Source organism: Felis catus, chromosome A1 (genome assembly GCF_018350175.1).
Source record: "Felis catus isolate Fca126 chromosome A1, F.catus_Fca126_mat1.0, whole genome shotgun sequence".
NCBI classification, from domain to species: Eukaryota; Metazoa; Chordata; class Mammalia; order Carnivora; family Felidae; genus Felis; species Felis catus.
The window spans coordinates 202,214,399-202,227,469 of NC_058368.1; positions in this window are offsets into that span (position 1 = coordinate 202,214,399).

The window sequence follows — 13,071 nt, forward strand, 5'->3', positions numbered from 1 at the left end:
AATTAAGCACCATGACCGAGTGAATTTCATTTCACAGATACAAATATGATTCAATACGTGAAAATCAATCAGTGTAATCCATATTAACAGGCTAAAGCAGAAGCATCACATGATCATATGAGTTGATACTTAAAAGCATTTGACAGTATTCATCACCCATTCAGACAAGAAGTCTCAGCAGAGTAAGAGAGGAGAACTTTCTTGATAAAAACATGAAGAAAATTAAAACTAACATTTATACTTAATGGTGAAAGACTCAGTGCTTTCCCCTAAGACTGGGAACAAGGCAAGGACATGTGCTTTCAACACCTGCTGTTCCACATATTATTGGAAGTTCTAGCCATGACAGTAAAGCAAGAAAAGGCAATAAAAGGCATACAGGTCAGAAAAGGAAGAAATATGACTTTTTCTATTTGTAGACGATGTGATTTTCAACATAGAAAATTCAGAGGATTTTATAAAAAAAACTCTTAGAACTGATAAGTAAATTTGAGGTCACAGGATACAACATAAATACACAACAATCAATTGCATTTTTATATTCTAATGAGCATTTTTATATTCTAATGAACATGTGGAAACTGAAATTATAAATCCAGTATCATTTATAATTGCCTCCAAAAATGAAATGAGTAGTAAACATGACTTACATACTGAAAACTATCAAATGCGATGATAAAAAAAAAATCAAAGAAGATCTAGGTAAATGAAGAGCTATGCTATGTTCATGGATCAGAGTACTCAGCATAGTAAAGATCTCAAGATCTCCCAAATTGATATACCAGTTTAACCTAATTCCTACAAAAACCAATAATATTCATTGTAGATGTAGAAAAAGTTATTCTAAAATTTATATGGAAAGACAAAGAAACTAGGATAGCTAAAATAAGTTTGAAAGAGGTCAAAATTGGAGTTATCACTCTACCAGATTTATTATATAGAGGCAGTAATCAAAACTGTGTTGTATTGGTGGAGGGACAGACACATAGATCTTTGGAATAGAATGGAAACCCCAGATATAGCATTGCCTGCTAATTGTTGAGGAAGGTGTAACAGCAGTGAAATGGAAGAAGGCTAGTATTTTCAACAAGTGGAGTTGAAATAATTGGATGTCTGTAGGAAAAAAAAAAAAGAACCTTAATCTAAATATCACACCTTTTTACCAAAGAACAGATCCTAAATATAAATGCAAAAACTAAAAGTGTAAGACTTTTAGAAGGTAGCATATGAAAACATCTGTGAACCTAAGGCATGGGGAAGAGTTTTTAAGCATTGCACTGAAAGCACAATCTGTTAAAAAAAAGTAAATTGTACTATATTAAAATTATGAACTTGAGCTCTGAGAGACTTTATTAAGAGGATGAAAAGAAAAACTGCTCATTGGTATTAATATTTATATACCATGAAAGCTGACAAAGGACTCAAGTCTACAATTAGCTCAAAACTATAAAGACATGTGACACACTTAGAAAATGGTTAAAAAACATGATTCATTTCACCGAAGAGGATATACAGATGGCAAATGTGATGTTTGAACTCTAGCCAATAGGAAAAAGGCAAATTAAGACTATGGGATGTCACCATACACTTACTACAAATATTGAAATAGAAACAGTGACAAGGGGGCACCAGGGTGGCTCAGTTGGTTAAGCGGTTGACTCTTGGTCTCGGCTCAGGTCATGATCTCACAGTTCAGGAGTTTGAGTACCGAGTTGGGCTCTGCACTGGCAGCACAGAGCCTGCTTGGGATTCTGTCTGTCCTTCTCTCTGATCCCCCCCATCCCCCAGCCCCAGCTCACTCTCTCTAAAAACAAAACAAACAAAACAGAGCAGAAAAAAAAAATCTGAGAAAGAAGTAGTGACAAGGACCAAATACCAGGGAGAATGTGGAGGAACTGGATCACTGATACATTGCTAGAGGGAGTGTATAATGTTGCAGCCACTTTGGAAAACAGTTTGGAAGTTAAAGAAAATCGTACGTGTACAAGCCAGCAATTGCACTACTAGTCATTTACGCCAAAGAAAAGGGAACTTATGTCTGTATAAAGATGAACACAGATGTTCATAGCAGCTTTATTTGTAATAATCAGAAACTGGAGACAACCAAAAAGTCCTTCAGTAGGTGACTCACTAAATACATTGCGGTACATCCACCTCATGGGTACTGCCCAGAAATAAAAAGCAATCAACTACTGATACATGTGACAACTTGGATGAATCTGAAGAGTATGATGTTGAGTGCAAAAAGCCAGGCACAACAATCACATAGTAGTTGATTTCATTGTATAGCTTTTTTGAAATGACGATATTATAAAGATGCAAAACAGATTAGCAATTGCCAGGGGATGCGATGGTAGAATAGAGCTGGGTGGATGGGATTAAAAAGGAGTAGGGTGACTGGGACCAGCTCTTGCTGGCCCGCAGCGAGATCCTATTTGTGAGGAGCCAGGCCTCCAGGGAGGAGCTGACCGAGCTGGCCCAGCAGGCCAACCTGGAGGAGGTTAGGCTGGGTGAGGACCAGGACCAGATGGACCTGGAGCCCAACAAGGTGCGGCTGGGGCAGCAGAGGGTGCCGGCCGCTGTGTTCCGAAGTCTGAAGGAGGGTTGACCCTACCCCTGCCCCTCATCCATCCTCCCCAAATCTAGCCTATGTTTGTAAAAAAATAAAATAAAATAAAAGAAAGAAAGAAAAGGGAAGTGGCACAAGAGAAATCTTTGTGGTGATGGAAGAGTTCTGTATCTTGGTAATAGTTGTGGTTACGTGCGTTTACATGAATATGAACATGTGGCAAAATGCCCTAATATGCAGGTTTTGACATTGTACCACAATTATATAAGAGGGAACCACTGGGGGAAACTGAGTGAAAGGTACAGCAGATTTCTCTACACTATCTTTTCAACTTCTTGTGAACTTCTAATTTTTCAGCATTAAAAATGAAAAAAAAATATATATATAAAGGAATCAGTACCTCATTTATACTAACACTTGTATTAGTCAAGGTTCGCCAGGAAAAACCAATAGGATATCTATGTCTGTATTTCCACATAAATAGATTTATAATCAGAAGTTGGCTCCTGCAGTTATGGAGGCCGACAAGTCCAGAATCTGCACAGGCAATGTTCCAGTGCTAGCATGAAGGCTGGAAACAGGAAGCAGGATAGAGGTGACAAGGAAATAGAAGCAGGAAGAGGTGATGTCCTGGTTTAGAGGTCACTGGGCAGGAAGAATTCTGTTACTGAGGGGGAGGGTCAGCAAATTATTCAGACCTTTAACTGATTCGATGAGGCTTACTCATGATGTAGAGGGCAATCTGCTTTCTCAGCCTCCTGATTCAAATATTAACCTCATCCAAAAACACCCTCACAGAGTCGCTCAACATAATATTTGATGGATACCTAGACACTCCATAGCCCCATCAAGTTGACACACAAAATTGACCTTCACAGCAACCTAGTTAAATATTGAGAAACTAAGAGAACAAAGTTTAAGTATAAAGGGATGTACTTGGTTTAATCCCCAATTTAGAGTTTGTCTCCTTTTGACATAGTAAGTTAAACAGAATATAACCAAACATTTTTTTATTTCGGTTTTTGAAATTACCATTTTACTGGTAGTATTTACTTTTGGCCATTCTGAGTGTAGCAGAGCTTACTCCACTGAAGATAGAGGTTATTTTTACAGTTAAAATTCACTCTAATTTTGCTTAATATGGTACTTTAGTAAGCTATGTAGTCATTTGTTCTAAAAGACAAATATACATTTAAACTAGTTAAACTTGTTTCTTTGTATAACAAATGCAGTTCTCCTAAGGCAAGACCCCAAAGCACAAGAGTATTTTGTGTAATAGCAAAATCAACAGAAAACGTGTATGTTCTTCCACATGCCAGTATTAAAGAACAGAAACTTGTGATTTTTTAAAAAATTCTAAGTACTTATTTATTCCTAGGTTAAAAATAAGACTCATTGTGTTAGAAGACAGATAATATAATATTATTTACAGCCTTGTCAATGATCCTTAATACAAGTCCAACTCATCATATTATGGAGAAAACTGAGAGAGAAGTTTTAAGTGACTTGTCCAAGGTCACATGACTGATACCTGGCAGAAGCTACACATGAAAAATTTCAGGTGGCTGAGATTCTTCTCAGTCATAAACTTGGAATATCATATCAAGAATTACACTCTCTTTTTTTGTGTACTGTTAAAAAATGTTTTCACTTTATCTTATAAATAGAAGTAAGATTCCAGGTTTTATGTAGTAGAATGTTTTGAGGAAGTGAATACAAAGAGGAGCTGTTTTTAACCATGTTGCTCTCATTAAAGGAACACAATTTTTATCTTAGCTCCTTTCACTGAAGTAAAAATTAAGTGGTATTTTATCACATTTTTCTTCTTTTCAAAAGAAAAACTGGCATGCAAAATTGAATGGCGTCCTCTGGTATTGTGGAAGCAGAATTTCTTTTTTTTTTTTATTTTTAAAATTTACTTTAAGTTTTTTGAATTTACATCCAAGTTAGTTAGCATACAGTGCAACAATGATTTCAGGAGTAGATTTCTTAATGCCCCTTACCCATTTATCCCATTCCCCCCTCCCAGAACCCCTCCAGTAACCCTCTGTTTGTTCTCCATATTTAGGAGTCTCTTCTGTTTTGTCACCTTCCCTGTTTTTATAGTATTTTTGCTTCCCTTCCCTTGTGTTCATCTGTTCTGTGTCTTAAAGTCCTCATATGAGTGAAGTCATATTTGTCTTTCTCTGACTAATTTTGCTTAGCATAATACCCTCTAGTTCCATCCATGTAGTTGCAAATGGCAAGATTTCATTCTTTTTGATTGCCGAGTAATACTCTATTGTATATATATGTATATGTATACTGCATCTTCTTTATCCATTCATCCATTGATGGACATTTGGGTGCTTTCTGTACTTTGGCTATTGTTGATAGTGCTGCTATAAACACTGTGGTGGCCTTTGAAACAGCACACCTGTATCCCGTGGGTAAATGCCTAGTAGTGCAATTGCTGGGTCGTAGGGTAGTTCTACTTTTAATTTTTGAGGAACCTCCATACTGTTTTCAGAGTGGCTGTACCAGCTTGCATTGCCACCAACAATGCAAAAGAGATCCTCTTTCTCTGCATCCTCGGCAACATCTGTTGTTGCCTGAGTTGTTAATGTTAGCCATTCTGACAGGTGTGAGGTGGTATCTCATTGTGGCTCAGATTTGTATTTCCCTGATGATGAGTGATGTTGAGCATTTTTTCATGTGTCAGTTGGCCATCTGGATGTCTTCTTTGGAGAAGTGTCTATTCATGTCTTTTGCCCACTTCTTCACTGGATTATTTGTTTTTTTGCGTGTTGAGTTTGGGTGTTTGAGTTCTTTATAGATTTTGGATACTAATCCTTTATCTGACATGTCATTTGCAAATACTTTTCCCATTCTGTCGGTTGCCTTTTAATTCTGCTTATTGTTTCCTTCACCGTGCAGAAGTGTTTTATTTTGATGAGGTCCCAAAAGTTCATTTTTGCTTCTGTTTCCTTTGCCTCTGGAGATGTGTTGAGTAAGAAGTTGCTGTGGTCAAGGCCAAATAGGTTTTTGCCTGGAAGCAAAATTTCATATCATATTAAGTGCTTATTTTTTTCTGTAACTTTTCATTGCTAATTTTTACTTTTCATTACTACACTTTATTATTTTTTAAAAAAAATTAATGTTTATTTATTTTTTTGAGAGACAGGGAATAAGTGAAGAGGGGCAGAGAGACAGGGAGACACAGAATCCGAAGCAGACTCCAGGCTCTGAGCTGTCAGCACAGAGCCCAACCCGGGGCTTGAACTCACAATCTGTGAGATCATGACCTCAGCTGAAGTCCGATGCTTAACTGACTGAGCCACTCAGGCGCCCCATCTTTATTATTATTTTTTAAGGTTGGGGTAGTACATCCATGTACTAGGGCTAAAGTTATAAAAGAAAGTTAAATAGATATTCTAAGCAACTATTTGAAAATCCAAATAAAAATGTGTTACTCTGTTACAAGTAGCTAATCAAGGCCGTCACACATTTCTTTTTGCTTTTACCCTGAATTGATTAGAAAATAATACCTCTTTTTCATTTCACTTGTATACTTACTGAGTTTCCAATTGATCAAAGACGTTACTGAACACAGTGGTTTACATTAATGTGATTTAAAAAGGTTTTATCCCTTTCTAACAGTAAGGAAGGCAGAGCTTTCTCAGTAGGGAGAACTCTGCATCCATTTGTTGAATTTCCAGGCTTTTTTGGGCAGAAGTAGCATAATTGATGACAGATGAACAAAGAATCCTAGAGAACTGGATTCACTTGGTTTGGAAAAGATACAAGTGTGCAGGTGGAAGAGAAAGGGCTAGATTTGAAGACCATTTGTATTTTTCTCATATCCTCTTGTATCTTTTTACCATTTTCATGGTCCTGGACTCCCTGTTGCTTTCACACCAGTCCTTAGGGCTCTGTGGGGAGTTGCTCTCAGGCTGATGGAAATTATTTTGTTTGTTCATGTGGACAGGAATGCCTAGGAATTGGCGTCCTCTGCTGCTTAGCCCTTAAACCAGTGATGACACAGTCTGTAAATAGTCCAGCTTTCTCACCCCAGATTAGCACTGCCTGCAGAGCTCTCTGTGGGATTGAGCCAGAGAGATCCCTCATGGAACTTTGCCCCAGATTGCACCCTTCCTTGGCCTCTGTCCCTTCCCAGAGCAATTCCCACACTTCCATATTGAGGGTTTTAAAAAAAAAGCATTGAAGAAATCTAACTTACATTTAGTAATTATCCAGAGGATATGATCTTATAACTGCAGTGTCAAATGTGATTGTTATGAGTTTTTTTTGAAAAGAGTACATGGAAAACAATACCATTGTTGTCTACTAATAAAACCTAACAGAAGACATGCACAAATTAAAGGGGTTAGTAATTAGAGGGTTTGGTGATTTTTCTGTACACAAAATCAATTATATACTAATAAATTGTTTAAAAAAATGAAATGAATTAAAACTGGAACATTTAAAATGTATCAAATAATTAGGTGGACACAAGGAAATTACAAAATTTTACTGAAACACACCATATTCGTGTGTTCAAAGTTTCAGTATGGGGGCACCTGGATGGCTCAGTTGATTGAACGTCTGACTTTGGCTCAGGTCATGACCTCCTGGTTCGTGAGTTTGAGCCTCACATCGGGCTCACTGCTGTCAGCCTGTCAGCGCAGAGCCCGCTTTGGATCCTCTGTCCCCATCTCTCTGCCCCTTCCTCGCTTGTGCTCTCCCCAAAATAAGTAAATATTAAAAAAAAGTCTCAGTATGAAAAATGTGAAAATTTTTTCTATGCAGTTCTATGATTCGATATAATTTCAATGAAAATACTTTGTTTTGGCAAGACAGTGATGCAGAAAAAGACATAAGAAAGAATTATATACAGTTATTTCATTAAATTAAAAATCCTTCTATTATGTAGGATAAATATGTATATGTAAAAATAAAAATAGATATTTACTCAATTCATTTATACCCTAAATATTCACACAATGAAAATGAGCAAAACTGTGTTTTTGGGGAAGTAGGGGATTACTTATATTTGTGACTGCCTTATATTTGGATATCTACTGGGAAAAATAAGTCTTGTTTTTTTAAAGAGCAGTATAGTTCAAACGTACCTTTTCTGGCTTGGTATTTTGCGGTTGAAATGCTTTAATTGATACTTTAGCTAGAATATGGGTTGCACTTCCCTCCTCCTGACTTGATTTTCTCTGTCCTTCCCAGAGCACTGTGTTCTCTCTCTGCCAAGCCCTCCTCCAGACTGTCAGACCTACTGGGTGATGAGGAGCCAGTGCCTGGCTCCTCTGTATTGGGTGGGGTCTCTCCCATGGGACTGTCACAAACCTTTTCCTTTTGCCAACCCTTTCTGCGCATCATCCATATTTAGCTTCTTTTCTAATACTTCACGGTTCCTCTTCCCTCTCTCCTTAAAGGCTTTTTTCCTCTGTTACTTTATTTTTGCCTTGGGGTTACATAATCAATCTTATTCTTTGCCGTTTGCATCTAAACCTGGATATCAGAATCCTATGTTAGGTATAGCAGGCTGGGGGACTTGGCTTCCCTCCCGGCTTTCTGGTAGCTTTTTGGAGGGAGAGGTTTTCCCTCAAGCAAATCTGAGATGTATAGATATTCCAACAAAGGACTAATTCAATCCTCTGTCACTTTAGTTTCTTTCAAAATTTTATTTTGGAATTGTTGCTTCTTAATGTTGCTTACGTAGCATATCTGTATGTTTCTTTTGCTTTCTTTTATTATTTTTTCCTACTTTCTCTAATCCATTTCGCTATTAACTCTGGTGCTATTCTCTCATTGTATTGTAAACTTCTTAAGATAAGGACCTTTTTTTTCTTCTAACTTTTTCTCTTAATTTCTCTATCTTTGCTAAAAGCCCAAGTGGAGTATGCAGAGTATTGGAAGCACTATATGAAAGTTGACTGCTTTGAGAAAGTAAATACCATTAATTTCAAAATTATTTCAATGGGCAAGAAATTTCATTTCAATGAAGACATTCTAAGTCTCAAATACCACATTTTCATTTTTTCTTTGAACAATTACGGTAGAAATTCATGATATGTGTAATAATAATCACAGATATTATTATTGAGTTATTCTAATTTTCTAGGTGCACAAATGCATTGTCATGCTTTTCTCAAGATAATGAGGAAAGATTTATTCCACAAAAGACAGAACTGAAGCACAGAAGAGCTAAGTTGACCAAAGCTGGACAGAAAGGGGTAAAGTTGTGAATTGAATCCAAGCATATTTGATGTTATCTTAATCCCTTCTATAAGTAAAAAGTTTGTGAAGGCTTACTATAGCACAATGTGGGGAATTGTTCACCTCTTCTATTTCTCTGCCCAGAAATCTTTCCTGTGTGTGATTTCTCATTCCATGTAGCAAAGTCAGCATCTCCTCCTATAATAAATACCTGCCCAAATGATTTTTCCTTAATGTGTAAAGATCCAAGTATAGTGTTCAGCATAAAGTCTCATTAAATGACAATTCTTACTTTTATTAATCCCTGGGACTAGTGATGGTTCATTTTTTTTTTTTTAATGTTTATTTATTCTTGAGACAGAGACAGAGCATGAACAGGGGAGGGGCAGAGAGAGAGGGAGACACAGAATCTGAAGCAGGCTCCAGGCTCCAAGGTGTCAGCACAGAGCCCGACACGGAGCTTGAACCCACGAACCGTGAGATCGTGACCTGAGACGAAGTCGGATGCTCAACCGACTGAACCACCCAGGCGCCCCAGTGATTGTTCGTTTTAAATGTTCCTCATTAGGGTGTAGATTTGGGAATGTAGTGGATGATATGGTGACTAAAAGATTAAATATAACGACTTTCTAAGTTTTTTTAAAAAAATATTATGATCAGTTATGTTAGCACAGATTTCATTTCCAAAATTCTACCCATGGTGGGAAAAAAAATCTTTCAGATTTTGTTTTTAGTTGCACTGTCATGAACTTTTTCACAGGCTATAGAAGTGTGAAGTCTTCTATCAAATCTAGGTTTTCCCTTCATCTGTATTTTCTTGACATGGTTTCTATAAAGATAATTTTGTTTATTTTCTCAAAATAATATCATTATATTATTTTTCAAAATAATAATTATTTCTCAAAATAGTGCATTTTTCTATCCTAATCTTGTTTCATTTGTCAGTGTTCTACTTCCTTATGTTGTATTTGCATTTTATCCATTTTCTTTGACTTCACTATGTGTTTAAATGGAAATATTTTAATATTAATGAAAATACTGATAAATTAGACTACAGCAAAGTCTAGAATTATATTCATCAAAAGGCACCGTATAGGAGATGAAAACAAGCAAAAACCTCGGAGAAGGAGTATGCAACATATATAATTGACAACAATTAGCAACGGTTTTCTGAAGCCATTTTATATTTCAATATATAGGATTGTTTATTGCTATATATTTGATAACCTTGATGACAAAATAAAATGTGTTGTAGTAATTACAGAAAATATATTTGTAACTAAGCAAGAGACACATATATTGAAAATATAGAATGAAAGTAATAACCGATGATAAAGCTTTTACCAAAGAGAGAGTTTTAAATAAAACAAAGATAGACAAAACTGCCTCCGAAGATTTAACTGAGAGACATGGGTGGTAGGGTTGCTTGTTGCTATTGTTTTTGCCATTGTTGCTCCTGGCGTGGCATCATTGTCAAAATACTCGATGAAAATTTAACCTTCTTTCCATTGTAAGTCATTAATAAGTCACTAAAATATGCCTTGGTGACAGTTTTTTCTAGGGATCATTATCTCAGAAACCATGTGCTCCTTTCAGATGTGGTTTAAATCTTTTTCTTTCTTTCTTTTTTTTTTTTTTTTTAATTTCTGATTTGGAGCTATGTATGGAAAGAGTGCAGCATTCATCTGAGACGAAACTCACTCTGGCCAAAGATTTTTTTTTTTCCCCGAAAATTCCTATTATCTGTATGTTGGATATTCTTTGCCTGCTTAATGTTTTATTTATTTATTTTCTTGAGTCATTTTAAACTCTTCACCTTTCATATTTTTTAAGCTGTTTTTCTTTTTAATCTATTTTTCTTAAGGCATAATCTGTGATTTTTATTCCCTTCCATTCCTTGTAAAACTAAAGGCAGTTTAGTTTTCATTTCTAAAGTAACTTTTTTAAAAAAAAGATAAATTAATAAGCTAACTTATTATTTGTGTATTTCTATTTCTAATGTATGTTATTTTTTCATGGCTTGAGTTATTTTAGTAATAGATTATAGTTTATTTTAATATAAAATGTTACTGATTTAATTTCTTCTATAAGATGTCTATCAGGCATTTGACAGGTGTCATTCTGCACCTTTTCCTACTTTTTCTTTGTGGGAGATTTGACCTCAGTAGTTTTCTTCTGCTTATTTTAATGTGAAATTCATTTTCCTTTCCTTTTTGAAGAAGTTGTGGTTCAAAATAGCTTTTCTAAGTTCATAACTCCCTCTTCTGTGTTTTTATTGTTGTGTTAAAATTAGAACGTTGACTCTTGAGATCTGGACTTTTTTGTCTACCTCTGTTTTTTTCTGGCCCTTCTTTTTTCTTCGTCTCTATTGTGCCTATCCTATTCCACTGGGAATGGTTTTCTCCTTGACGTGAGGTCATATGCTAGCAGGGGATCTTGTCAGGTCAGTTTAGTGAGTCTGTGGGCCTAGGCTGTACCTGCCACTGCAGTCCTCGTGCAGACCCCTGGAGCTGACCTGCCATCGGAATGGGCCAAACCCCTGGGTGTCAGCTACTTTTCTCCCATTAGCTGGCCTGACATGCTTGCCAAAGAATATCTTTGCCTGTTCAGGGGCTTTTTCTGTTCTCAGATTTATAGATGTCCTATTTCTTCCCTCTGCTTCATCCCATAGGGACGTTGATGTCATGCAGTTCTTGTGACTGTTTGTGTCACTCAAATCTCTCTTTTTATTTTGACTTTAATGGATATTCCAAGTTTCATCGTAAGTCTTGTCCATGAGCTTGTGTTTTTGGCTGTCTCATTGATATATCCGTTTTTATGTTGAGATTTGGAGAGATTCATGAACTATGACACCGTTGCCATTATTTCCCCAGGATCTTCTTGATATCCTTTTGAACTACATGTTTAGCTGCCATTTATTTTATATTTTCTGTACTTTATAGACTTTGAGTGATTTATGGTATATTTATTGATGTTTCTTTAATGCCCCTACACTTAGGAAATATTTATTGTTTATTGAAGCCGGTTTTTTAGGTCAGTTTGAGACTCCTCCAGACAACATTCTGATAGAAGAATTGCAACTGTAATTTAACCATGTGTTCTTAAAATTTACTTTTTCCATAGCTGTGGAATGTACTGTCTTAATCCACAGGTACAAAATCTATTAGTGCACTCTGAATATGCCTTTTTGAAAGTAAACCCTAGACAATTTTGGTACATCCTATTTTGTTTTTAATTTTCTAAGGCAAGATACAAAAATAAGATTTGAAAAAGAGTACAAATATCCCAATAGTAAATGAGAATCTTAGAATATAGGACAAATTAGAATTGTATCAATTATATAAGAAATCTGGGAGAATCAGGATCAGATAAAAATAAATTGTAATTTAAGATATATGCATTTTTTAATTTTTTTTCAATGTTTTTTATTTATTTTGAGACAGAGAGAGACAGAGCATGAACGGGGGAGGGGCAGAGAGAGAGGGAGACACAGAATCGGAAACAGGCTCCAGGCTCGGAGCCATCAGCCCAGAGCCCGACGCGGGGCTCGAACTCACGGACTGCGAGATCGTGACCTGGCTGCAGTCGGACGCTTAACCGACTGCGCCACCCAGGCGCCCCAGATATATGCATTTTTAAGTGCACAATTTCCTGGACTCACCATGCCCTCCATACAGAAGATTATATACTCCTATCCGTACTTTAATATGTCTCCATTTTTCACGTTTTACACTAAGATGATAATTTTCTTCACAGTTTCCCTTTACAAAGTCTTTATTAGTAGTAAACTGCTTAACTGCAGAAATTTAAATATTGTTTACATTTTTGTAGCGTATTATACAGGTGGACTTTTGTGGGGAGGCATATTTATAGTTTTGGAGGATGGTTCTTGATAGAATTCTACCATTATTTTCTCTATTTCTTATAAGCAAGAACTATACCTTTATCAGTTCGACAGTAGGTAGGTCTGACTATATCAAAAACTGGGTATAATATTGAGGCATTCACCAATGACAAAAATATAAAGTATCTCTACCCTGAAGAACTATACATTCAACAAACAAAACATGAAGTAAATATATTATTCAGGCTGTGGTAAGCGCTCTGAAGGAAATGAATAGGATGATGTAAGAGAGAGTACCTGAGTGGGAGAAAGGTCCCTGAAGAGCGGACAAATGAGCTGAAGTTTTTGAGATGAAAACGAGCTATTTTTTTCAGTGAGTTGGGAAAAGGATACCAGGTGGATTTGGCAGCAGGTGCACCTGGCCAGAAAATGCTTAAATGTGCAAAGA